Source organism: Zootermopsis nevadensis, unplaced genomic scaffold (genome assembly GCF_977971745.1).
Source record: "Zootermopsis nevadensis isolate Lab colony 2312 unplaced genomic scaffold, Znev_1.0 Znev_ptg000083l, whole genome shotgun sequence".
Taxonomy (NCBI): domain Eukaryota; kingdom Metazoa; phylum Arthropoda; class Insecta; order Blattodea; family Termopsidae; genus Zootermopsis; species Zootermopsis nevadensis.
This window is the reverse complement of record NW_028259214.1, coordinates 882605-909299: the sequence shown is the minus strand read 5'-3', so window position 1 is coordinate 909299 and position 26695 is coordinate 882605. Positions and strand designations below refer to the sequence as shown.

General features: G+C 38.2%; 1 protein-coding gene and 2 long non-coding RNA genes across 10 annotated transcripts in view; 2 read left to right on the top strand and 1 right to left on the bottom strand.

Annotated features, from left to right (window-relative positions):
* LOC147870927 (uncharacterized) overlaps window positions 1-26695 on the top strand; it is a 474306-nt gene that overhangs the window by 301384 nt on the left and 146227 nt on the right. The window lies entirely within an intron of this gene.
* LOC147870929 (paired box protein Pax-2-like) overlaps window positions 1-26695 on the bottom strand; it is a 318072-nt gene that overhangs the window by 174534 nt on the left and 116843 nt on the right. The window lies entirely within an intron of this gene.
* LOC147870930 (uncharacterized) overlaps window positions 1-26695 on the top strand; it is a 213082-nt gene that overhangs the window by 179041 nt on the left and 7346 nt on the right. Inside the window, exon 3 of one of the 2 annotated variants that reach the window (XR_015533031.1) lies at window positions 13279-13823. The exons of the other annotated variant lie outside the window; for it this stretch is intronic. This is a non-coding gene — a long non-coding RNA (uncharacterized LOC147870930). Of the gene's footprint in view, window positions 1-13278; window positions 13824-26695 lie in introns of those variants that run through there. 2 annotated transcript variants of the gene reach the window in all.

Here is a 26695-nt window from a genome sequence, read left to right as displayed (position 1 = left end):
CTGGATTTTGTTGGCCCAGGACAGGGTCTGGTGGAGGGCTTTGGGTAGTTCGGTGATGGACCTTCGAGTTTCCTAAGCCATCTGGTTGGTTGGGTCCACTATTTGGGAAGCCTGAGGGGAAGAGACAGCTGGGGAGACCTAGACGTAGATGGGAGGATAACCTCAGGCGGGATCTATGGGAGATAGGAGTTGAAGGAAACTGGATTTTGTTGGCCCAGGACAGGGTCTGGTGGAGGGCTTTGGTTAGTTCGGTGATGAACCTTCGCGTTCCGTAAGCCATCTGGTTGGTTGGGTCCACTATTTGGGAAACCTGAGGGGAAGAGACCGCTGGGGAGACCTAGACGTAGATGGGAGGATAACCTCAGGCGGGATCTATGGGAGATAGGAGTTGAAGGAAACTGGATTTTGTTGGCCCAGGACAGGGTCTGGTGGAGGGCTTTGGTTAGTTCGGTGATGAACCTTCGGGTTCCGTAAGCCATCTGGTTGGTTGGGTCCACTATTTGGAAAGCCTGAGGGGAAGAGACCACTGGGGAGACCTAGACGTAGATGGGAGAATAATGTCAGGCGGGATCTATGGGAGATAGGAGTTGAAGGAGACTGGATTTTGTTGGCCCAGGACAGGGTCCGGTGGAGGGCTTTGGGTAGTTCGGTGATGGACCTTCGAGTTTCCTAAGCCATCTGGTTGATTGGGTCCACTATTTGGGAAGCCTGAGGGGAAGAGACAGCTGGGGAGACCTAGACGTAGATGGGAGGATAATCTCAGGCGGGATCTATAGGAGATAGGAGTTGAAGGAGACTGGATTTCGTTGGCCCAGGACAGGGTCCGGTGGAAGGCTTTGGTTAATTCGGTGATGAACCTTCAAGTTCGGTAAGCCATCTGGTTGGTTGGGTCCACTATTTGGGAAGCCTGAGGGGAAGAGACCTCTGGGGAGACCTAGACGTAGATGGGAGGATAACCTCAGGCGGGATCTATGGGAGATAGGAGTTAAAGGCAGTTGGATTTTGTTGGCCCAGGGCAGGGTCCAGTGGAGGGTATTGGTGAATTCGGTGATGAATCTTCGGGTTCGGTAAGCCATCTGGTTAGTTAGTTAGTTAGCTAGTTTTCTAGCTTGCAAGTAATACAAGTAGATAATGTAATCTATAAAAACCCATTAATTTCTGTAAACTGGTGATCAAATGCAGATTACTTTCAATTCTGAAGCTACAGCGGCTTCATACCGTGACGCAATGCGCAAATTGAAAGACGTTTCTTTTATTTGGAAAACTTTTAATAAACCAGTGAGGTCGGCAGACTTTATACTTATTTGTATTACGCTTTAATTCCTAACGCTCTTAACCGATTAAAGCCTAATGGTAACCATATGTACTACTCACTTCGATAATGAGTAGCTCAGGATTTTTCTAGCACAGTGCATTTACGGGTTTCGCATGTTTATCAAGAGTATAGAGCGATTTTCTTGAACAGAATTATCCAACTGGTCTTTGTAATAAAGGATCTTAAAGTAATCAATTTTTAAATATTATTTCGGTTATCTTCGGTTTCGAATGGTTAATTTTTAAGGCGCATTATTCAGGTATGTACTTGTTTAGATTTTATTTATTTTATTTTGTTATCCACGGCTGTAAAATACAGATTGTGATTCTCTGCTATGATATCGTGTAATATTGCATCTGGTACCATTATTTAAGATAATTCTGCTGCCCCAGTCTTCTTTCCAGGAACTGTTCCACCGACAATCTTGCGACCACCCGCAAAACTGTAATGTGTCTTAACCCAGATTACCACGATCCTTGATTTGATTTATAAGGTTGGTATGTGTCGTTGACTAACCAGCTTGGCAACTCAAAAAGCTTCTGGTCCGCGGAGTTATTAAAAAAATGCAGACTTCTCATTGACCGAATAAATTAGAGTCAAACTAACATTTCTGCGCAAACTATTGAAGTAATAATTTTTGTCTCTGCCTTTGTAGTTTGAGTTATGCAATTATATTCGAACCTTAGAACGCTCACGAGTTGACTTAATGCTACATACATCCAATCGGATATTCATTCATTTTATACGCCGCTTTCTAGCACAGAACAAAAATAAAATTAATCAAAACTTTCACCCCTTTTTTAAAGAATCCGCTGGAAACTTTTTTACAGTAAAGGATGGAGTCCCGTGTGTACAAGGATTTGTACTTAATAGCTACTGAATAATTCACACGAATTCTCCAAAGTTTCATACAAAAAAAGGAGAGAAATATACGAACTTGTTTCTCATAGATGATGGTCTATTTCCTTACTCTTGGTATACCAAAATGTCCATTTTACATTCGGCACATAGTAGCTGCTTAATACATAGGACAGCGTCCGAGATGTCACGTATTGACTATCCTTTAAATGTACAGGATAGAAATCTCACAAACACAACGAAATGCGCAAACCATCGTAGGCTCAGACGTCAGAAAGACTGTATTTACCAGTTGCATGTAGTTGTTTTCTTTCATATAAGCCCCAATTATTTTTAACCCTTTGAATCCGAAACTCGTCTAAATAATATCTAAGAAATCAGTCCGTACCGAAAAGAAAACACACGCCTTCATTATTACAAAGATCAAATTGTTAACGCTGTTTACGGAAATAATCATACGAACCACAAATACGAAATTCAGAGTTATTGATTGTTAACGTAGGCGGTACACATAAGTACCACCGGAATTTAAAGAGTTAACTGTGATTAGTGCACATGTTACTTAATTCAGTTACCCACATCAGCATTAATTTTTTATTTCTGTAATTCATTCTTGCTTGTTCTTGTGAAACACGTTAACAAAACATGTGAACATTGAAAGGAAATTTTTTAAAAAAAAGAAAACAAATCAAGAAAAGTGCATCAATAACAATAAAGTAGACGAATACAAAACAAAATTGTCAGAACACTTACAACGTATGCAACAAATGTAAAATTATACTGTACAGAAACAAGGTATCAGATCAGACTAGAGTAGAAACAGTTTGGTAGAAATTATTTGAAGGAAAATGCAACTAAGTGAGTGACTGACTGACAAACTCCGAGAAGCAGAATCCTTCTTGAGAAGATTACATATTCTATGGAACCTGAAAGTTCATCACCGTCTTCGCAAGAATCCAAAACAAAAAACATTTTATCTCGTCTGTATTGTTCTTAAACGAATCTTTTCGCATGAACTGACCTCTCTGATGACTGGGGTTTGAAACGAATAATGCGTACATCACACGCACGTGCGTGTGTACACTTTTTGAAATCCCCTGATGACGAATACCGGCACTCCTACATCTTGGCAGTCCCAAATGAACTTCGCCCTGAGATGTGGACCCATTGTACATTTCTCTCCACTCAACACAGGACGTATGACAACAAAGCTGTAATATTTATTAATGTTCCAGATTTGTCAGTTGCACAAGAAATTTCTACACCTTACACTGAAAGTATATTTCTACTAGGTATATTTTATGCATTCAATTATATATTCTGTTTTGTTACAAAATACCTAAAAAGAATAACAAATGCACGCGAAGCTGCGTGCTCATATTAATCAAAGGACTAAACAGTTTTTTGTGTCTCCTTTTTCCTTATATGCATTTTCTATCGTCTCAGCCACTGCTGACTTTATATCATCCAACTTTCTTTATCTTCTTTGGATCTATCTACCTAATAATTCGGAAATCAACTGTCAGATTTACACTAAATTTGTTAAGTCAGTTTTGTTTCCGGTGGTAAATTCTCAGTCGACCTGCTTTTAAATTAATTACTACGCGAACTTCTAAGCTAAAAACGGTTCCTTCGCAAGTCAAGAAAATCTAACATGCAAAGAGATTACAAATACTCAAACAAATATAAGATTTCATAAAATAAATATTTTATTCTCAACGTTATGGAATTCTTTTAAAATTAAATCGCAGATTAAAATAGGCAGGATATTAATATTTTTGTGACATAATCCTGTGATTTCAGTACCATACTTTACTTAATTTAGCCTGCATTGTAAGAAAGAATATTTTTTTTTTTGATAATGTCACAGAAATTATGGTATAAATATGTACATGAAAGGATAATATTAAACAACATACCTTCCTAAGATAGTGTACAATGTACTGAAGTCGATGAGGATGCAGTTCAATTAGAGATTATGTACTGATGGCGATGAACGCAGGCCATTTATTCTGACAGCAAATTATTTTGTAATTACTCTACGAAGACCGTTGATCTATAATTTAATTATCGTCCTTTAACTACAAATACAAATTATGAACATTTATTTAACCTTTATAGCCTCAGTTCATACATAACTAACTTAATATGTCAGAGTTCAAAATAAAAATGCTTTGAGCCCTATTTTATAAGATAGTGTAATTGCGTCATATTGTGAATATTATAACAATTATTTATTTTAATCCGTCTTATCACAATATTTAAAATTTCTTATAATTAAGATAATAAAATATCATTGATGTTCCATATCGATTGATCGATTTACATTTCGGAACATTTACACAACATGTTTCAGTTTTTATAAAACCATCATCAGGTGTAAAATATCTAAGAACTTAAAACTCAAATATGATTCCATTTGGTGAGGTTTTCATTACGTTTGTTTTTCCATTTTGGAACAATCACTCCTACATCTTTGGTATGTTTTATTTTAGATTTACTTTTATTTTATTTCATTTTATTTTTATTTTATTGTTACTTTCTAACTATAATTTATATATTTTGCATTTTATTCTCTAAATTCTTTTATAAATTCTTTCAAATTCTTTAGTGTTTCTTTCAATCTTCTACTTACAGACCGATATGTACATCTAATAAAAACTTAAGAAAAACAACACCTTCGCCCAAAAATGGAAAATGGGTCCGTAAGATTCATCACAGACGCCACATTAGAAAACGAAACTGGACTCCGTTCTGGAACAAATGTATTCAGTCTATAATCTCATGCCCGGTTTCCTGTACTCGTAGGAACATTTTAATATTATACTGCAATCTACATCCAGGTTACTCAAGTGATATCTTCCGTTGAGGTTTTCGTGCCGAAGATGTAACTCATTCTTCTACATATGTCTCTGGTGTGCTACATGCTTCTCCTATCTTATCCTTGTTGACTTAATTAACGTAAGAAATAATAACGAAATAGACTATTATAACTACGGCTTCATGTAACAGGAATTTAATATAAAATCATGTCATTGATTTGAACGCACCTGTTGTAACTTATATTATCTGACAATTGTAATCGCGTGTCGTAATTTAATCACGATTTCATCCACTCTAATTATCCACTTGTTCACCAATCTGTCTGTCACCTGTTGACTTCCGCTCACGTGTTGGGCACCCCTAACATCTGTCCCACCCCCACAAGCACGCACCAATGCGTGATGAAAGGCCTTAGAAACGAGGGATTTTTTCTGAAATTAAGCTCAGAAATAAGGATTGCGTTGAAAATTCATAGGTCTAGCACATATAACCATTCAAAACTCCGAAGATCAGGGTATATAAAACATTAGTTTTGTCGGGTGTCTTGTATGGTTATGAAACATGGTCTCTTACTTTGAGGGAAGAATGTATATTACGAGTGTTTGAAAACAGGGTGCTCAGGAGGATATTTGGACCTAGCAGGGATGAAATAATTGGGGAATTTAGAATATTGAATAAGAAGAAGCTGTGTGAATTGTACGGGTCACCTAGCATAGTGAGGACAGTGAGATCTAGGAGGCTCCGATGGGCTGGACATGTACCACGCACGGGGAGAAGGCAAGGGGGTGCACACAGGACTTACGCAGGGAATTCTTCTGGAAAAGACCACTGGGAAGACCAAGGAGGAGATGGGAGGATAATATGAAGATGAGCTTTAGGGGGGTGGACTGTGAGGATGGCAAATGGATGGAGTTGACTCAGGGTCGTGTCAGGTGGCGGGCTTTGGTGCTGTCGGTGTTGGACCTGCGGGTTTTGCTACCAGGGAGATAGTTAATACGAATAACCTAAATATTACAATACTACACAAGGCCCAATACATATACAACGCAGCCCTTGCAGACATATACCGAGGCGTGTGTTCTTGGATTCCCACGAACCAGAGATTGACCTTGAAGTTCAATTATCCATCTAAAGGTCTTTACTGCTATATAATTTTATACTCGAAATGTTACGTAAAATGATATATTAAAACGACAAAATAATCTGCAAGTCAGTGTAGCAAAGGAAATGATAGTTAGGTTTAATTAAGTACATAGTACGGTAAGGTAAATGTATCATGCGAAGCTGAGATTCATGATTCCATTTTAGGTTATGTAATTTCTCCATGAAATCCATGAAGTAAACTCATAAATTAAAAGTTAAGTCTGTCCGTCTGTTGCATGTTTTGATCTCCGAAAATAACAAAGGAATTCTGTGACTAGACTGGATTGATGTCCCAGTAATGAACGACCTTTGATGGTTTCTTGTAAACGTGGTAATTAGCAGAGAATTTCTTAACAAGTTGAGAGACTAGTAGATTTTAAAAAGGATTTTGTTCCTTGGTGTTGGTTGGATATTTATAATACTATATGCGTATACACAATATGTTTGAAACAAAAATTGTATATCTTAAAAAAAAAACTGTTTCCTACGTCATTTTATCTTACGCCTTCGTTGATAAATGAACAGTTTTTATACAAGTCTTTGTTCCAGATTCATTTAAAGTAAGTAGTATGTGTACTTACTTAAAATTAAGGAAACATTTTTCCGATTAGTCCCAATTAAAAGTTTCAAAAATCACAAGGTTTAGTGTTTTAGACATTATTCATCACCTAGATTTGTTATATAAAGAAACATCTTTGGAAAAATGGATTTTAGCATCACGAGGCGTTTATGAGAACAGGAGCATCCACCTTCTCTGACTGGACTAACAGCTCTCAGGAGTAGCGTGAGAGGGAATTTGTTCTTATAAAAAAATATTATGGGGAATCCCCCCCCCCAAAAAAAATTATAAATTGTAGTGCACTTTTGTCAAAATCAGTCACATACTTTTAATCGGCCACATTGATAGTTGTTTGCTCTCTTTAGAAACAATTAAGTAGGAATGATGTGAAATTTATTCCTCTTAAATTTAATCTTGCAAAATCTGAAATCGTGATTATTTCTGGGGGGCGCGTTAAATCCGTTCATCTACAGGGATTATACCATTCGAATTCTGATGACGTTGTCTGCTACCAGATGTTGATACTAAGCCTGTACACTGCACAGTGGCGTCTGGAGCGGACGTGGAGAAATAGTGAGGATACTAAATTAGAATATTTTTATATAAATGTGCCGTGTTTTATTGGCCAGTGCATTGTTTCGGCTCCGAGCAGGCGAGCAGTGAACCGTTTCCACGAGTGTTTTGTTTAGCTGTTTGCTGTTCCGCTCGGTTCAAAGTTTGTAAATTTCAAGCGTCATTGCCTTCCTTTCTACCCCTCCCCCCTTGAACCCCGACCCCAATATTTTGCTCATTACCTATGCCTAATTCAACCGATATTATATTACAACGAATACCAAGCACAACGGCGAAAACCGTTTAAGTCACAACGTAATCCTCCTCCAAATTTCTATGTAAAATTCAGTCACACGTTTTCAAAAAGACAAACATTTATAAAATAAAATTCTTCCTGCTGTTTTGTATGGGTATGAAACATGGCTTTTCACTCTGATGAACAAAATATGAATGTGCGCAGAATAATATTTGAATCTAAGACAAATTAAGCGAAAGAATGAATCAGAAACTTCCACAACCATCAGCTTTCTTCGCGTAGTGCTGTTAGTATTATGACTAAATCTAGGAAAATAAGATGGGGAGGACATGAAGCACGTACAAAAACTTGAAGGGAAGAGATAGCTAGGAAGTAAACGGGATGATAATATTAAAGTGGATCTTAAGGACCTGATTCTTTTGACTCAGAACTTGCGAACATAGTAACGGATCTTGGAGAGTTTCATGCAGAGGAGGGGATTTACAGTTCTGACCACGTGAGCGGCTGTGAGGGTTTCAAGAAAAGAATCTGTCACAAGACGTGAGTTAGTAAGCCGGACAGGATTCTATATTTGATGTTGTCTTTTAAAAATCTGTAAATATAGCGACATGTCACTATACGGGTCAAAGTTGCATTACAAATTTCAATACGCTTACTATGTTGTGAATATATAATTTTCTTCCTTAGTAATTGCATGTATTTTGCCTAAGAGATGCGACATAACCAGTGCAATTGATATATCGTCGTTAAAAGAATAATTGTTAATAAAATATTTTCATGTGGAGCATTCTGTTCGTTTGATCCTGGAATCAGGCGAATTGTACGGATTCTATTTCCTAAAGGGAAGCATATCTTTTTAACGACACTGTGTCAGAACTGATTCTAGTGAATATGGAGCCCCTATCGAGCCTCTTTCTCAAAATCAAAGCAGTTGACTTTGAAAATACCGGACGTAAGTTCTTCGCCAATTGTTTGTATTTACCTAGCATTGCTCAGCAGTAATTATTAAAACAGACAACCGCTTCTATGGACACTTTACCATCCAAAACAACAATATTAACATCGTTTCGTGGTGCAAAACGTCAGCAGCTGATACGATGTCATGAAATAGTCTAATACAAAACCAGGATCCCGTACAACACACATTTATTCTGAATTTTGAAATGGACAACGACATGTGTCGCTGTTACGCCCAGTGGTCTATTAATGACATTAATAACTTTTAATGATCGATGTGGCAATGTATCCTGGCCGCATGTAAATTTTCAACTTCCCACGCACAGAATCTTCTCTTCCCTTCACCAACAGTTGATTTCCGTTTGCATTCCATTACGTATCGAATTCGCATAAATCATTTCTCTACACTGAAGTACAGAGTCCGTACAAAACAATGGAATTTGTGTTATCTGCTGGCTTTTGTAATCTGACAACAACTTTAATACATTCAAATCATTCAGCTAACAATAAAATTAAATTATTATAAATTTCTCATTATTTGTATAATATATGACTAAATATATTGGATGCATTTATTCAGTAAATCCAATAGATTATAAATATCAAAGCGAAATTACGTTTCAGTGAGAGATATAAGGAGAGAGTGTGTCACATTAATGGACAAACAATTTTTGCTCTGTTCGTATTAAGCCTACTCGTATTTCATAAGAGCACCAGGTTAAACTTTAGAACAAAGGGTTATCAAACCACGGCCAACCGGTATGATTTATGCTACCCGCGTACATTTTTTTTAATATTGTACGACTAGTATAGTGAAAAATAAATAGTTCTCACAGAAATTTATATTAATTTTAAGTGTATAATAAATATAAATTAATATATAATGGTGCTCAAATTAATAACTTGTGTTGGGTAAGGCCGTGGTCTAGGCATCACGGAGTTTTCCTCCGGGGGCTTCCCCGGTTTCTCCGTGGCATCCCAACAATTACTCCACTCACACACAGAAGAAGGCAATGGCAAATCACTTCTGATCATCTCTGCCAAGAATGTATATATGTATGAGCAGGTCCCTGACAACCTGAAGAGGTTGGAAGGATCCTGTTCATAATATATGGACCTGTCGTCAGACAGAACACTACAAATAATAAATAAATAGCAAATCAACAAATTTATTGAAGAAAATTATATCCATATGTTAACCTGTTTGCGATTGTAACACACAGAAGTATTTTTAATAAATTCAAATAATGTTACAATAAACTGGAATAAACTAAAATAGATGTACAAGTAGCGACAGTGAGTCGTTAAGGGTAAATGAGATATTTAGGAACTTCATTAAAAACCACGTCATGAAGACGTATGGGGGGGAGTGGAGGTAGCCCATAACTCCACGAATTTTTAACTTTGGCACTAGATGTAGGTGAGTGTTCAGCTTCAAGCCTCCGCCTCTAGGCTATGAGTTGGTCGACCGGGGTTCGATTCCTGATACGAACAGCGATTAAATTTAAATTTAATATTTTCGCTAATGTTCTCACCCCTCCTCCAGTCCAATGATTGGCGACATCTCTTTCTCTGATGATAAAACTGGAAGAGTACGGTGGACTGCCATTAACACGTGCGACTACCGCTCCAGTAATTCCGCTCTGTCAAACTGGTTGGAATACCTACACTCTCCTCGAGAGGAACCCGGTTTGGATATTGGCTTGGTTATTGGTTATCTTGACAAGACTTCTGAGGATCTATTCAACTCTCTTTTGTGCAAATTCGCTGTCGGAACGTTTAAGTAGGCCTACGCCAGAATCGCCTTATTAAAAGCCTTTTCTACGTGCTACTTCCAACTCGATCTACCATTCTACTCGCATAACAAAGTAATCTTTAAATACTTCAGATCGACTTTTGGAGATGATAGAGTGTCATTAAATAAAATAAAGTTGTTCTATCACCTTTCCGGGTGTAGAATTCGCTGAGATGACTGTTTTTATACGTAGTTTCCGAATACCCAGCGAGTAGAGGGCCCCTGAAATTGCAAAAGTCGACAATCTAAAACCCGAGGATTGTCAGAAGAATGTGAGAAAGCCAAGAGTCTTAACGCCAAGTGGGTGGCTTTGGGGGGGAGATCAGGCGAACTTGAGCGTAATGTTTCCCCCCGGTGCTGTTTGGGGGGGCTGATATTGTTCCCCCAAGTCTACTCAAGACTCATCTTTTGGCAATACTTCTCTTCCTTTCGCGTGAAAGCAAGAAAGTAAAGTTTTGGCTATTCGCATATTTCACCATCTCAACTGCCTGTGTTACAACTCGAACGAGAACGGCTTGAAATTAACGGTTCATGGCCAATGATACATTTGAACCTTCTATTAACATTCATTAATGGAAAAGCATAATTGGTGTCTTTAACCTGAGCTACACTCATTAATTTTATACGGTCTTTGCACAAAATGCGTAGAACGAAAACAGGACAAAGAAATTAATTTTCATCCATTTAGTCTATTCAAATATTTTATCTCGATACTTAACAAAATATTTCGATTAAATAAGATACACGGAATCTAAATGCTTCGGGGACAATTTCACATTTGTCTGTATTCACAATCAACGCTTCTTATATGAAACTCAAATCCAATTATATCAAATTTCTCCAAAAACTTTCGTTGTAAAACTGCAAGACACAAGTTTGTCATTATTATACATATCCCTTCTATTGAAAGTTTTTTCGACGTGGTATAATAGTGGCATTCTGTGAATACTGTGATGAACTCAAGAACTTTATGGCTAGTAAAGCAACTGTCAACTGCTCAAAGGTAAGCGGTTTCATGCAGACAGGTCCCAGTACAATGTTTACTTAAACATCTACAGTATTTTAAAAGAGGGCCTTTCCACATGTGAAAACAAATACATAAGGGACACAATGGAGCAGCGTAATTTCTGAGAAGCTGATAGTAGCTCGAAAATACCCCGACTTTTACGGAAACCGAATGCTCATTGCAGTCTGTCCTTACCCTGAGGCAAATTAATCAAATTCACATCCACTCACTGTGCTCCCCTAAGTTCCATTATATTTCCGTCTACATCTAGGTATTCCGAATAGTCTCTTTACTTCAGGATTTCCAATTAAAATATTGTACGTATTTCTCACATTTTTATAAATCCCACATGTCTCTCTCAACTTATCCTTCTTGATTTGATCATACTAATAACAAAGAGATACAAATAGGACTGTTTTAATATTATATTTTAAAATTACTATGATTGTCCGCTGAACTGAAGTTAGCTTTTTATAACGGTCATAGCTAAACAGTTATACTCCACATTTCTTCACACAGGACGGAAACACATCCAGTTTCCAAAAGGTGTTACTTCCAGAACACTTGACGATAGACAAAGTCCAGAAATCCAGCAATATTAAATGTAATGTACGCTTACTACAGCCAGAAAACTTTAGAATTAAATTCTCTGTTGTTACAGGATCCAAAGATTCGCTATCGTCATCAAAAAAACCCATTAACGAACAAAGTCCTAACATAATACAAACCTGTCCACGTTTTCAAAACTTCATTTAACATCAGTTTCAATATTTCCATTGGAGCAAATATATTTTGTTGCAGAAATCCCGCGCATGCAAAGATGGTGTTGCAGGAAGAACAAAGAGAGACTGTAATAATTACGCAATTATGAATGTGACAATGTTTTCCCAGCATCTACAGGGCACTCCGACTGGCCACTGTTTGCTTTGGCACTTATGACGGACGACGAGATAAAAGTGACGAGGCTTTAGGTAGGGAATCTAGTTAGCTACTTAGCAAGCTAACTAAGCTCAATTCTAAAGCGTTGTGACGATGGTGGATTACACTTTAAATTATGGAATATCTGGGCTTTTCTCAGTGACGGAGACTAGCTCTACCCAACGGACCCAACTGAATAGATAACTCTCGCCTGAAGACGGAAACAGAGCCAGCCTCCGAAACGTCGTGTTTTTTTTTATTTTAAACAAGGACTATAGAAAAAGTCCAGATAGTGCATAATTTTAAGTGTACCTAAGCTTACTTCCTTGAAAAGTTAATAGATAAGAAGCTAGTTAAAAGTACGTGTTTATATCTGAAACACTGTCATATGATATGATGCCATCAAAACGCGCGCAACTCATTCATATAAATCAGGTATCGGGATTAATAAACACCTGTTCTGAACAGGTTTACAGCTGACGAAACAGGAAGACCGATCAGACAGGATTTTACATATATTACTGGACACGGCATGTATGGTATTTGTTTAAGATCGGTGGCGTTCTAACTGGAGCACCCTGTAGAATAAACAATGGTTGTGATTTTTACCAGAGCTTCAAAAATAATTAAAGGTGATCTGCAGTGATCAGGCTTCAGACTGTCAACTCGTCGTCACCCAGAGAGCGACATATGGTTACCTGGCTGTTAGCTCGAAGCGCTGTTTGCTAAGGGCTAATCAAACAGCTCATAGCTTTAATAACAGCTGATGGGATGCCACCTGCAAACTGACAGCGGACACAGAACTCTTCAGGTTCTTACGAATATTTCAGGAAATGAAAGCACAACAGGGAGGGGTAGCAGCCGTCAGTTCGAGCTTTGTACGCTTACATTTCCAAAAACTACTAAACGGGATTCAAATAAATATATTATTGAGGCTCTACACTAAGATCTTCCGGGAGAAATTAATTTTTATTCATATTCACAAAATTAGTCCTACTTAAAAAAAGAAAGAATTTGTGTGTGTTCAATACGGTATAACATATAAAACTGATTGAGCTTGTTATATTACATTACTTCTATTTCATTTTTCAATGAGATGATCAGGGTGTCTTATGATGGAGGCAGCAAGGACCTCTGAAACGTCGGTAAACTTCTACGAGACTACACGGCGCAACGACCCAGAAGACAGTCATCTTCGGACTCACCGCTGTGACAACTTCAAATTCTTCTAAGGGTAAGAACATGTTTCACATCACGCGTTTACGTAAGGCGTATGAGGTCTCCATCGGACAGCTCCATGTATTTGTAACCTCGACACTAGATTGATGTAAGTGACCGGCTTTACCTCAGGGGAGGAGCTCCAGTACGTAAGGTTGAAATGCCCCACATGGGCAGGACGGCTAAAAAAATGCCTGTAACCCACGTAAACCGAGAGCTGATCAACACATGGCCTGTTTACTTACCGACGTCTTCCGGCTCCATTACGCGAGTCGTGCAGTTTTAAACAGTTTATATTCCCGTTGATTTTAACGGGTTTTGAAACATGATATATGCCTACTTGACTTGTCTATTAATTTAAAACACGATTTTTTTTTTCTTCTAGAAGGCTAGCGGCATTTCGTTGGGGACTGAGCAGGTACGTAAACCCCCAGACGATCTGCACATTTCAATGTACCAAGGACAGAGGATAACAAAGCTTTTCTTGGTGTACAGTCCCCAGAGACACCGTACCTGCCTTTTGTACTATCAGCTCTCTATTCTTCGTTGTCACCTTTAAACGTTTTTAAAATGTTTGTAGCCAAAAACCATTCTGAAAGTCTTACATGGTTTCCCTAACGCAGGAAAGAATATACCGCTTTGTTAAACACATAGACATTCTCATAATCGCTTAAGTCCATTTCGTCCTTGCACAAAGATAAAGTGAAACAAGCCAGCAGGTTCAAAGTTTTCACATAAAAGAGAACCCTTACCCCAGAGTAGACTCGTATTAAGAAGCTATCTGAGAACAAACTTACTTCTGCAAATAAATCTCTACCTTCCTCGCAGCGAACAGAACTGAATATTTTTGGGGGTAATTATCGTTCTGCTTTCTTTGTGTTCTTTCCTCTGGTTTGTCTGTAAGCAGTCTTCTTGCAATTATTCACTCCTTACATCCTCCAGCTCTCTTTATTCAGCCCGTCCTTAATAATAGGTGAGGACGATAAGAGACCAAACCAAGATGTCGATGGTAAAATATTATTACTTTTAAAGACAAGAGAACATGCAAATATCAACACGACGTGGTTTTCTTAGAACCTGTGACCAAATAAACTAAAACCAATTTACCGTAACAAGTAGTAGATATAACCCATTACATCTGCTTCGTTAGCAACCTGAGGTACACGGTCCATACACGGTCCGCAATGAAATTATACCAGACCATTCTGCTGGGGGATACTTTCGACCGAACCTATTAAATTACAGAAAAGCTGCATCTAAAATCCTCGCAAAGGAGGAAGGCAGGGGTAGGCTATTCAGCCATTCACAGCTGCCCCTGACTGAGAGACCCACGGGGCCGTGAAGTCGAGTTCATCAATTGCTTGTTTGATGGATGTACTTCAGGTACAACAGTCAGAGGACAGTCGGTTCACGTTGAAAGTAGTACTTAAATGACGGTGTATTCTATCAGAAGAGCACTCTGCATCATCGGATAAGGTAGTACCAGCTTACAAGACAACATAAAAACACTTTCAGGCAAAAAGTAGTATTATAATACTTGAAAACCGTGTAAAATTGTAGGGGTATATTGCACAGGCTAATGCTGACAGATATTTATATGACCAGAAGCTGACAAGCGAAGAATATTTATGTAAGTAGGCACTGAGAGTGGTCTAAGAGACTTAAACCAGTCTGCGACGAGGTTTATAAAATGATAAGTGTTGATAGAATTAAAGCTCACAGACGTCATGAAAAGAGGTGAATCATCATTAGCAAAATCATCGTCATCAAATTCAGGCAGTAGACGTACCAGTTCGGTGCGACGCCAAAAGAGATTTTCCTTTATTCCTCGCTTTTCATTTGGAGGGTACACACAGAATAATTCTGTGAATCGATATTTCTCAAGATTATGATGATGAAGGTGTGCGAACCATTCGCCGGCAACGTTCATTATTAATGAGGTCATCATTATCAGCTGCTGGAAATTCTCGCCCATGTGACCAGTTTCAGTGTCCAGGGTACTCGTACTGATACTTCCATCTCTTCGATGGTCGATCTAGTTCTCGTATTCCTTTAAGGTGGTAGTTAAACAAATATTTAAACAACGGTCTGATATCAGATCGCAAATATTTAACACTGCTAACACAAACCCAACAATTTTATATGATTCTGAGCCATCCCAATCCAATCGACGTACATCAACAAAATTTGTTCCCTTAAGAAGTATTTAAATATTATGGTCATACGAGGTGCGATCGGAAAGTTTCAAGACTGCGCCTATAAAAACCCGTACACTTATCTCAGGTATTAAATTCATCCATCACCCTCGAAGTAGTTCCCCTGGGAGTGAACACAACGATCCCAGCGCCGCTGCCAAGCCTGGAAGCATCCCTGGAAATCTTTCTTTGTCAGCCTGTCAAGCACCATCTGCGATTCTGCCTGAATCTCTTCTATCGTCTCAAATCTCCTTCCCTTTAGCTGAATTTTCATCTTTGGGAAGAGGAAGAAGTCACACGGAGCTTAGAAAGGAAGTTGGGGTCGGTTCTTGCAAGATCTTTGAGCTCCTGACAAACGAGAAGTCGATTCTGCTTCTGGTCCTCAGACAGGATGCGTCGCATGTAGAGTTCTTCCTTTAGAATCAGCTGACAGGTCCCATAGCCTATCCCAACAATGTCGCACAAGTCGTTGATGGTACGACGTCGATCTTCATAACATTTTCGGGCGTTGTGCTCGAAGATGGTCGTCCAGAACGCTCGTCATCATCGACAGAGGTTCGGCCATTTTTAAAACGTGAATGGCACACAAAAGTTTGTGCACGACCCATTGCGGACTCCCCAAATGCTTGCTTTGGCATTTCATAGGTTTCCGTAGCCGTTTTGGCGAGTCTTTGGCAAAATTTGATGCACACGCCATTCCGAAATCGCAGGAGGGTCGGTGTAATGCACTACCAAAACGCCCGTAACTAAGAAACAAATACTAATTCGATGATGCCGGCTGGCACACTGATTCACTATGAATGTAGGCCGCATCCCCTAGCGGCAGAAGCTCGTACTACATCCGGTTCGCCCTCTATTGACACAGTCTTTAAACTTTCCGATCGCACCTCGTATGATAAGTAAGATTTCAGATTGTAGTCTGGTAAAAGTTTACAGACGTTTCAGAGGTCCTTGCTGCCTCCATCGTCAGGGCGATGAGTATAATAAAGCATAGTAAATTTTTCGGGAGATATTTGGGAAGGTCAGGTATAGCATTCTCGAACAATAACCCCGTATTGTAATTGGAAGACGACTGCGTTCTGAGAGGCTGAGTAGCCCTGTTATACAAGACATTGCCACGTTCTCATACATAACCAAGTGACGGGGTGGGTCTGTCCACTTTCATTTAGGCAATCAATAGATCTACGGCAGCTAAAGTTGCGCTGGGGGTGAGGGGAGGCCTTGTTGTTTCCATTAATTAATTTCGATGGGACCTGCTGCCTCTTATCGCTAGTGGGGTAATATGTTGTGACATTACATAGCTTGCTTACACGTTGGGGCGGGCTTTCTGCGCCAGATAAGGGGATTGGATTTTGCTGCTATTATAAAGCCGCTCGGTACACAGCGAAGCTGTAATCTTGTTCTGATCACTTTGCTTCAGGATACACATTACGCTTGTTATGTATTAATCAGAGTGAATCATCGACCTGAACTACACAAGTGGACCGACAGGAGGACGTTCTGATGGTAGCCACAGAACTTCGACGCACACGAACAAAGAGGAACGCCTTGTCTTCGCGAGTCAGGCGACGTAATCCCTGCACTTGGCGCAGAATCTACTTTTGGATTCCTCAGGTTTACGCGGATTTCTGTCATCCAACCTTCGCCCATTCTATCTTCACATCTCTTCGTGGATGTGATATCTTAACCCTTTAAGACCCCAGTGGTAACTATGTGTACCACACAGTTAATAACTCAGCGTTTTGTATGTTTGGGTTTCGGATTGTTCTCAGAGTAGAAAGGGATTATTTCCTTAAACAGCGTCAACCACTTGCCATTTGTAATGGTGAAGTGTAGTGTTTTCTTCGCGGTTCGGACTGATTTATTAAATAATATTTAGACGAGCTTCGGCTTCAAAGGGTTAACTAGTTGATATTTGTAATGGTGAAGTGTTGTGTTTTCTTCGCGGTACGGATTGATTTATTAAATAATATTTAGACGAGCTTCGTCTTCAAAGGGTTAAACTAAGTTATGTTATCGACAGGAAGTTTATAGCATTTTGTGTTCGTCTAACCGTAAATCTGCCATGGGTTTGCAATTTCTGTATCTGTCATTCTGTTCCTCCTCTGTCCTTTACAACTGCATGTCATAACTAGAGAACTACAGTTTAACTACGTATTCCTCTGTATCAGGTGTGCAAGTTTTTGATTGTTTTGTAGATACGTAATTTGATAGCAGTGACAAATTAGTGAAGTGAGTGACCAGGTTGTGAAAGTCAGTGCTTCGATTCGTGTCGAATAGTTGACATTGTCTAATAACTAAAGCTGTGGTCGAGATTCCTTAAAATTTATTGCGATAAGTCGTGGGATAAAGATGGTTGGGCGTACGATTAACCTGTACATCTACACAAATAAAGATACTAATTTTTTAAAAAAATCTGCGTGTATAGAGAGACATACATACATACATTAATAGAGAAACTGAGATATAGAGAGGCGGACAAAAAGGCAGATACTGAAGACCTAACAGAGATGAAAAAATGTAATCGACGAGATTGGGCCCATGTAGAAAGAAGTCTGACTGAATTTCGAAGCCCAGCCCGTGGCAAGTCCTTCCCTAACTTTGCCGTGGTTTAAAAGCACTTGAAAGCAGAGTAATATATGATTCTGGAGTCAAGTAACACATTCAATAGTTTTTCAAACCTTTAGAGCTTTATTTGGATGGAAACCGGTCCCAGTCAAACGCAGACAGGAGGCGACATCTGTCGCTGTGCCCTTAACGAAATAAATATGCAGCTGGGACGAGGAGGTTCTCGTGTTCAATGTACTAGAAGTAACAGTGCCGGCTTGGAGAGGGTACCAGTAAGTGCACTGGGGCGCTGGCCAAGTGTTGACGTCTGCATTGACCCCTGTGGAATATTATAAATGATTGCCCATCTCTGCCAGTGACAAGTGAAGCAGAAATCAAAGTTCTTCAACATGAACACTTTGTTAAACGTGACGACAAAAGAAACGTTGATAATGGCTCTTGTGTGCTATTTGCACAAGGTGCATAAAGTGAACGCATAATATGGAGTTCGTGGCTTTATTATGTCCGATTTACTGTGTCTCTTGAAGGCTGTGACGTTTACTTTAAATATAATTATAATTTAATTTTATAGAATTCTACAAAAACTGTTAACGATACTTTGTATAATTTTTATACAAAACATACACATGCCTTTGGGATTCCTTATATTAATATATATATTTTAAATATCGCCTATTTTCATTTCCACTTGCAAAGCCATTGAATTTTACCTCTTTTGAAACATAAATTTCATCCAAATCATATTTAAAGACAATTAGAAAAGGTCGAATGCAATTCAACGTGAAATGATATCTTTCGTATCTCAATTCATTATCCCATTTGTTCCCTTAATTTATACCACTTCCTATTTTATCACGTATTCCTTTCCCATACATTTCAATTCAGAGCGAGAGGAGAACTAACATCCACAGTACTTGATACGTTGTTTCAAAGTTTTCGACACACATATTTTAAGTGTTCATAAAGGCACCTGTTGACAGCAAAGCTTCTAATAGAGAACACTTTGCCTAGTAACGCCAATGCAGAGAGCTTTAGGACTTGTAAACTAAACGAAACTTGCATCAAAGTAAGCAAACATCAAACAAGTGTTCTTTTGTGCAATACAAGTTTCATTCTTACCTCCAAGAAAACACAACGCATCTCTTTAACACAAACCAATCGGTCAATTACCGTTTATACTTATTTTTTTAAATAAAAAGTCACATATAAAACCATTCCATGATCAAAACGCCAAGTAAGTGAACCGAAGACTAAGTAGAAACTGTGGTGAACCCGGCTACACCGGAAAACCTGTCTTCAACGGAGTAACGTTTCGGTATATGCGGGTTCCGTTATAAGCAGGTTTTTGTTTTGCAGAATCGAGTATGAAGCTGAGGGTCACCCGGTGGTAGGAATGGCAGAGTTGCTTCAGGCAAGGAGAGCAAACCATTCCCAGCAGACCGACTATTCCAGCATTGCCATGATCTGACTTCTCGCCATTTACCCCGCTAAGAACCTCTTTGCGCCATCTTCTCAAGTTTTACTCTCGTTTCATTTTATTCCATCAATCCGCGGTCGATGTGGGAAAGGAAACACGCAGGAGAAGGAACGGGATATTTTAAGGTGTCGGCGTAACTTCTATCCCGAAGTTTCAATTCCGAAGTGAGCGAGAACTGATGATAAATGAATGTGTAACAACTGATCCCGACTCGTCTTGAAATCTTTCGAGATATGCAGTGAAGGTACAGACCAGCTGCTAGAGAAAGGACGCCGATGAGCTCGTGCCGAGTTGCAGAACGCGCCAAGTTTCAAATTATTCTTAAGAGTTTCATGTGTAATGTTTTTTATCTTTTGTAGTAGATGTTATATTGTCGTTGCTACCAGGTAATCTTGTAGTTGTAGTAGTAGAGTTCCTGATAGGTTTTCTATTGGTCGGGATAATCAGTTGGTACGGTGAGGAAGCTAAGTCCCTCACGCAGGAAGCTTTGAGGTGAATCAGCAACAACCAGCGTCCACGTCCAAGTAGAGTTTATTTAAAGAGTAAGCTGACGTTCCAGTGAACAGCAGTGATAGAATAGTAGTCGTAGAATAGTCCCTCTTCAGCCCAGATAGTGGCTTATATAGGATCAAAAAATGAATAGTCATATTATGGTAACGGAAATGAGGCAATTCCCAAACAGACCCTGTGACCGTAGTCATCTTGACGGCTGAGGGGTCCGGATGTCCTCCTCAAGATAGCACCAAATTTATGTATCCTTAGTGTGAGATTTATACATCCGTTATTTCCCAAAACATACTAATTTCTACTGATATAAGTTATTCCACTATCTGGTCTGTTCATTCCGTGACTTACATATTGATAATAAGATGTCAAAGGAATGAATACATAATTATTTAGGAGGGGTTAAAGGTACATAGTACAGTACATATTACACCTTCCCCCTTAAGAAAAGTTTTTACCTATACTTTTGGTGAAAACTTTCTATGTTTGTTTTCCAATTATTTTACCGAAATAATCTTGGTTTACTTCTAGTTCTAAGAGCTATACTCTCCTCATCACTAGAAGTGTTACTTTTGGCCTTAGGTTGCATCACTATGGGCAATGACTTCAATGATACTGAAGGTGAGAGACCTTCTGTTTTAGTGTAAGACACTTTCTGAGGGTAATTAAGTATGTTGACGCATAGTCTGTCATGAGTTTGTCTAACACAATCTCTAGGTGACCATTTATCATAAAGCCAAAAACAACCTTCTCGACAACATTTGCAGCAACAAAGGCTACAACAACAACATAAAACAATCATCATCAATATTCCAATAACTGAACCCCATGAGGTGGCAGTGAGAAGCCAATTATCGTATTCTTTTTCCTCTTGTTCTTTTATTAATTTTTTTACTTCCTCTACTTTTAAACTGGCCAACCTCAAGTCATCTGTAGATGACATAATATTTGCTAAAGGTATTTCCAATGGTAACTTTTCAAAATTTTCATTTTTCAGGCTGTCAAAATAACAATCAAAATCAACTGGTGCTGTAGGCATAAAGTCAACAGTAACATTATCAATAATTGTAGAAATAGCATATAAAGTTACATAAGAAGAAAATGCTTTACACCTTGGTTTTAAAGTTAGTTTACCTTCATTTTCAATCTTTACCGTCTTTGTCTGTTGTGGACATATTACGGTTAGAGTGTCAGGTTGAGGTGCTATATATAGCCACTCATTACTCATGTGCAAGGGTATCCAAGATGATTTGTTTAATTTTAACAATCTGTATTCACAGCTTGGGGGAATTTTAGAAGTGGAAGGGTGTAGCAAGGTAGCTTCACAATCTGCGTCTGGAACATAGGTATAAATGGGAATATCTTCTTTACACACAAATTGCAACATGTTTGGTTGATAACATCCAGTTAACTCATTGGTAGTTAATTTTCCATAATGTTGATGGATGGGGTCACTGAACACATATTCTTTATTAGAACTGATGTAACCATAAGTGGAATCGTGACGTTTTACAGGAAAAGGAAGAATTCTATAGAGGTGATACGTAGTAGGAGATGTCAAAGGGATTTCTAACACATATACCAAATATTGCTTATAAGCGTAAGCATGAGGTGTAATAAGTTTTTGTAGTTCAGAGAAAGGAAAGTTAGGGTAGTCCAATCCATTTGGCAGCTGTAGTTTAGTCATCAAACTTCTGATTTTCTCTGTGGTTATTAATTGTGGCTGTAACGTACCTTGCTCAGCGTGTACAAAGGCATCTATTAAAATTTCAAACGAGTGTTGACTTTCATCCACACCTCTCTGGACTAATCTGACTTGTTCATTTATTAAGTTTACATTTTCAATTTCTTCTTGTAATTCTCCAAGTTTTTGAGAACTATAATTTGTTAATTTTGTGAGACCATCTTTTAATGCTTTTTCATTTTGATTTACTCTTTGGAGTGTTAAGTTAACTGAACTAATCGTTGATTTAATAACTATCATCTGTTCTTTAGAAATATGTAAAAATTCAGCTTGTTCCTTTTCTAATTGTGATACATGTTTATTATATTCTTCAGCATCTGACTGTGTCAGAGTACCGAATAAAATTTTGGCTATGTCGCCCACGAAATTCAAAACTCCCCTTTTTACTCGAGTTTTATTCAAATTGACTTTTCCTGAATTTGGTGTGTCTATCAAATATTTACTAATTAAATTCTTTAAATTGTCGATATATCTAACTTTTGATTTCAAGTATTGATCAAAAGCCCCACAATCTGTTAAATGATACCAATTTTTATCATGGATTTTAGAACAAAATTCTGTAACTCTACGCTGATGGTCCTTGGTTTGTTTCCACAATTCTCTGATTGGTTCTAGATTAATATAAGTAACCACTTTCCATTTCATAGGATAGAATAATAAAGTACCCACTTCATCAAAATATATGCCTGTTTGCGATTGTAATTGCTGTACATCTTGTGCTTTTAATTGTTCCCACCACCACAACAAGAGTAGTACCATTGCCCAAATTCTGCGTAGTTTCATGCTTCTTTTCCTACAAAGGAAGAGAAATATGTTTTTAATCTATTTGTATGTACTTCTTGATGTTTACGTTTTCCTAGTTCTTGAATAATTGCATTTGGTCCTTTCATTTCTTTAATCTCATATGGCCCTTTCCATATGGGTTCTAATTTGTGTCTAGCTTCTACTTTTAACAATACCAAATCATTTACATTAAAATTGACACTATTGGCTTTTGTTCTCTCCTGTTGTTCTTCCTTAAATTTAATCAGCCTTTCTTTAGCTACCTGATGACAATTCTGCATTTTGAACTTTACATTTTGCACAATGTCGTCATAATTATACAATGGTTGAGGTGTAGTTTGTAAAGTACCTGGAATATTACATTTTCTTCCATATAGTATCTCATAAGGTGAAAATTTCGTGCTTGTGTGTGGTGTAGTGTTATACGTAAAACTTGCGAAAGGTAACCATTTATCCCAATCCGGAGTCTTTGGATCACAAAAACAACGTAAATAAGTTACTAATGTTTTATCTGCTCGCTCTAAGGCACCATTACTTTCAGGATGGTACGCTGCGGTATGAATTTTCTCAATTTTAAATAGTTTACAAATTCTTTTGAACATGTCGGACATAAAATTCGTGCCTTGATCTGTCACTATGTAATTTGGAATGCCATAAATTAAAATAACTTTATTCACGAAGGCATCTGTTACTTCCTCTACTGTTTGATTTTTAATTGGAATTACTATGACGTATTTACTCAAATTATCTTGGCATGTCAAAATATATTTATTATCATTCTCTGTCTGCGGTAAGGGTCCTACTATGTCTAAATAAATTTTGATCCACGGTCTATCATGTGTATCTGTAATTTCTAGGCGCTGTTTTATTTTATGATTTGATTCTTTACTTATTTGACAAATTTTACACTTTCTCACGTACTCTGTCACATCTTGCTCTAAACCCGGCCAAGTAATATATAATTTTATTCTTTCCACTGTTCGTTGAACTCCTTGATGGCCTCCTACAGGGCAGTTATGCATTTCATTAATTATTTTTAATTTCCTATCCTTATCTATTTGCTCTATATCAACTGACAAACATTCTACAGGGTATCTACTTAAACTGTCAGCATTACAGTTCTTTTTACCGGCCCTGTATTGTACTTCATATTCATATTCTTCGAGCAATAATCTCCATCTCATCAATCTAGAACTGGGATCTTTCACATTAAAAATCCAAACTAACCCTTTATGATCTGTAATAACCTGAAATTTTCTTCCTAACAAATATGGTCTAAAATGTTTGCAAGCCCACACAATGGCCAAAAGTTCCTTTTCTACAGTACTATAATTAATTTCCGCTTTATTTAAAATCCTACTTGCGTAAGCGACTGGTCTATCTTGGCCTAGTTTACCCTGACTGAGTATGGCACCAATTGCGTACCCACTAGCGTCAGTTGTCAATATAAAAGGTTGTGTGAAGTCGGGATACTGTAATACTGGAACTTGTGTTAGTTTCTGCTTTAATAATTCAAAACTAACCTGTTCTGTATCTGTCCATTTCCATTCTGTATCCTTTTTCAATAGTTCTGTTAAAGGTCTGGCTATCGCACTGAATTTATCTATAAACTTCCTATAATAGCCTGCTAAGCCTAAAAATGATTTAATATCCTTGGGTGATTTTGGCAAAGGGAAATCTGTCACTGCCTGAATTTTCTTTTGGTCAGGTTTGACTCCTTGTGCTGTAACAACATGTCCTAAATAAGTTAATTCTAACTTTAAAAATTCACACTTATCGGGTTCAATTTTGATGTTATATTTTCGTAACTGACCAAATACTTCTCGCAATTGTCTATGATGTTCTTCTAATGTTTCTCCCATCACTAAAATGTCGTCCATGTACACAAAACATCTTTCACCTATTGATTCACGTAATACTGCGTTCATCATACGCTGAAATGTCGCGGGTGCCGATTTAAGACCAAACGGCATTCGTGTATATTCAAAGTGACCCTTGGGTGTACTAAAAGCAGTTTTACATTGATCCTCCGGTACAATAGGAACTTGAAGATAACCACTGGCACAATCCAATGCTGAAAAATATCTTGCCTTTCCAATTTTGTCCAAAATATCTTGTATATTGGGGAGAGGAAAACTGTCCCCTACGGTGACATCATTTAATTTTCGAAAGTCTATGCAAATGCGCCACTTCCTTTTTCCGCTCGCATCTAACTTTTTAGGGACAACAATTAAAGGAAAATTCCACTCGCTTTTGCTTGGTACTGTTATCCCGTCACTTAACATTTGTTCTATTTGTTTCTGTATTTCCTGCTGATGAGATTCCGCTAATCTATAATTTTTTAATGTTATAGCTCTACTTTTTGGAATAGACGGTGTTGGTATAGAGTGTTCAGCAGCTGTGGTGCTTGTTAGTTTGTCACCTGGCAATTTAAATATATCTACAAATTCTGTACAAATTTGTTTGATGTCTTTTGCTCCTTCAGTTATATGTTGCAGTCTCAAATTTTCATGCAACAACTGTATTCTTTGTGGTGTAAATAAGCGTGCCTGTGCTCCCTCTACTTTATTCATTTGGGTAGGAGGTTTCTTCAATGCCGGTGCTGCTTGTACCACTAAAGTTTCGTGCGTTACATTTACCAAAAGGCAAGGGAATGTGGTATCACATTCTGTTAAACTAGCGGCACATATTAAACCTGGTTGCAATAATTGTTGTTCAATATACCTAACTCCTTTTTCCTTCGTGGGAAATTGAACTAATGTCTCGCTATACGGAGGTACTATGATATTGTTTGTTAACATATAATCATTTTCCAAAAGCCAATCTTGTCCTAATATTACATCAATATGTCTAGGCAATTGCTTGACTACGTAATATTGTGATTTTATTGGATTCGTGCAATTATTCAATGTTAAAGTAACTTTACCTTTAATTTTAACTGTGTTCCCACCGATTCCTTGTATTTCCATATCGCTTTCGCTTTGGGCAATGTTCCTAACCATTGAGGTCTCCTGAACTAGAGATACTTGTGCCCCTGTATCTACTAGCGCTATTCCAATGCCTCCTTTCAGCTGTGGACATATGATATAAATTTCATATGGCCCCAAAACATGTTCAAAGGCGTCCCTTTGATTTCCAAGTTTTAGTGATTTCTCATCAACTAAACTAACCATTTGTGACTCCATGTCACTAACCAAATTAACCATTTGTGACTCCATGTCACTAACTAAATTAACCATTTGTGACTCCATGTCACCCATTAATGTACAGCCTAAACTTTGAGCTGTCTGCGACTGTCCAGGCAGCTCTACTGCCTGTTTCCCTGTTTGCATTGACGTGTTTCATGCCCCCGTCTTTTGCACCTACCACATTGCGGAACATTGCTACAGTTCTTCGCAACGTGTCCTAGACCTTGGCAACGATAACATCGAGTATCAGTGGCCAGGTTTATTTCCTTCTTGATTTGAGGTCCCTGTGACCCTTTAAAGTCCCTCTTTATACTTCCTGAAGGTGAATACCATTGTCCCCCTTGGTTTCCCTTAAACCTCTGCGATTTTACTTCACTTTCCTCCTGAAGTGCTGTTTCTACTAACTGGGCTAAGGATTCTTCTTCTCCTTTTGCCTTAACAATGTACTTAATGCTTTCGTCTTTCAACCCCGCAATAAAGGTTCCTTTTAAAATTTCTCCTACAAGCTGTAAACCCCCTTCGACATATCTGGCATCATCCCGTCGTTCCAATCTCTCCAGCCTGCTTCTAACTTCTCTTCGTAAGTCAACTGCCATTCCATCTAATCGCGACCCCCACTGGGCTACTGTTTCATTCATGCCCTGTCTAGACGTGAACAAAACACCAGCATAATATTCCAAAGTACGTCGCACTGAAAAATTTTCTTCCAGGATATTTTTGACCTGTATCCATGTTTCTCGTTCTGTTCTGGCTAATAACCTATCTTTGGCATCGCCTGTTATTTTGGATTCTATAAATTTTAAAAGTAATTGTTGTTTGTTTGGATGTACTACTTG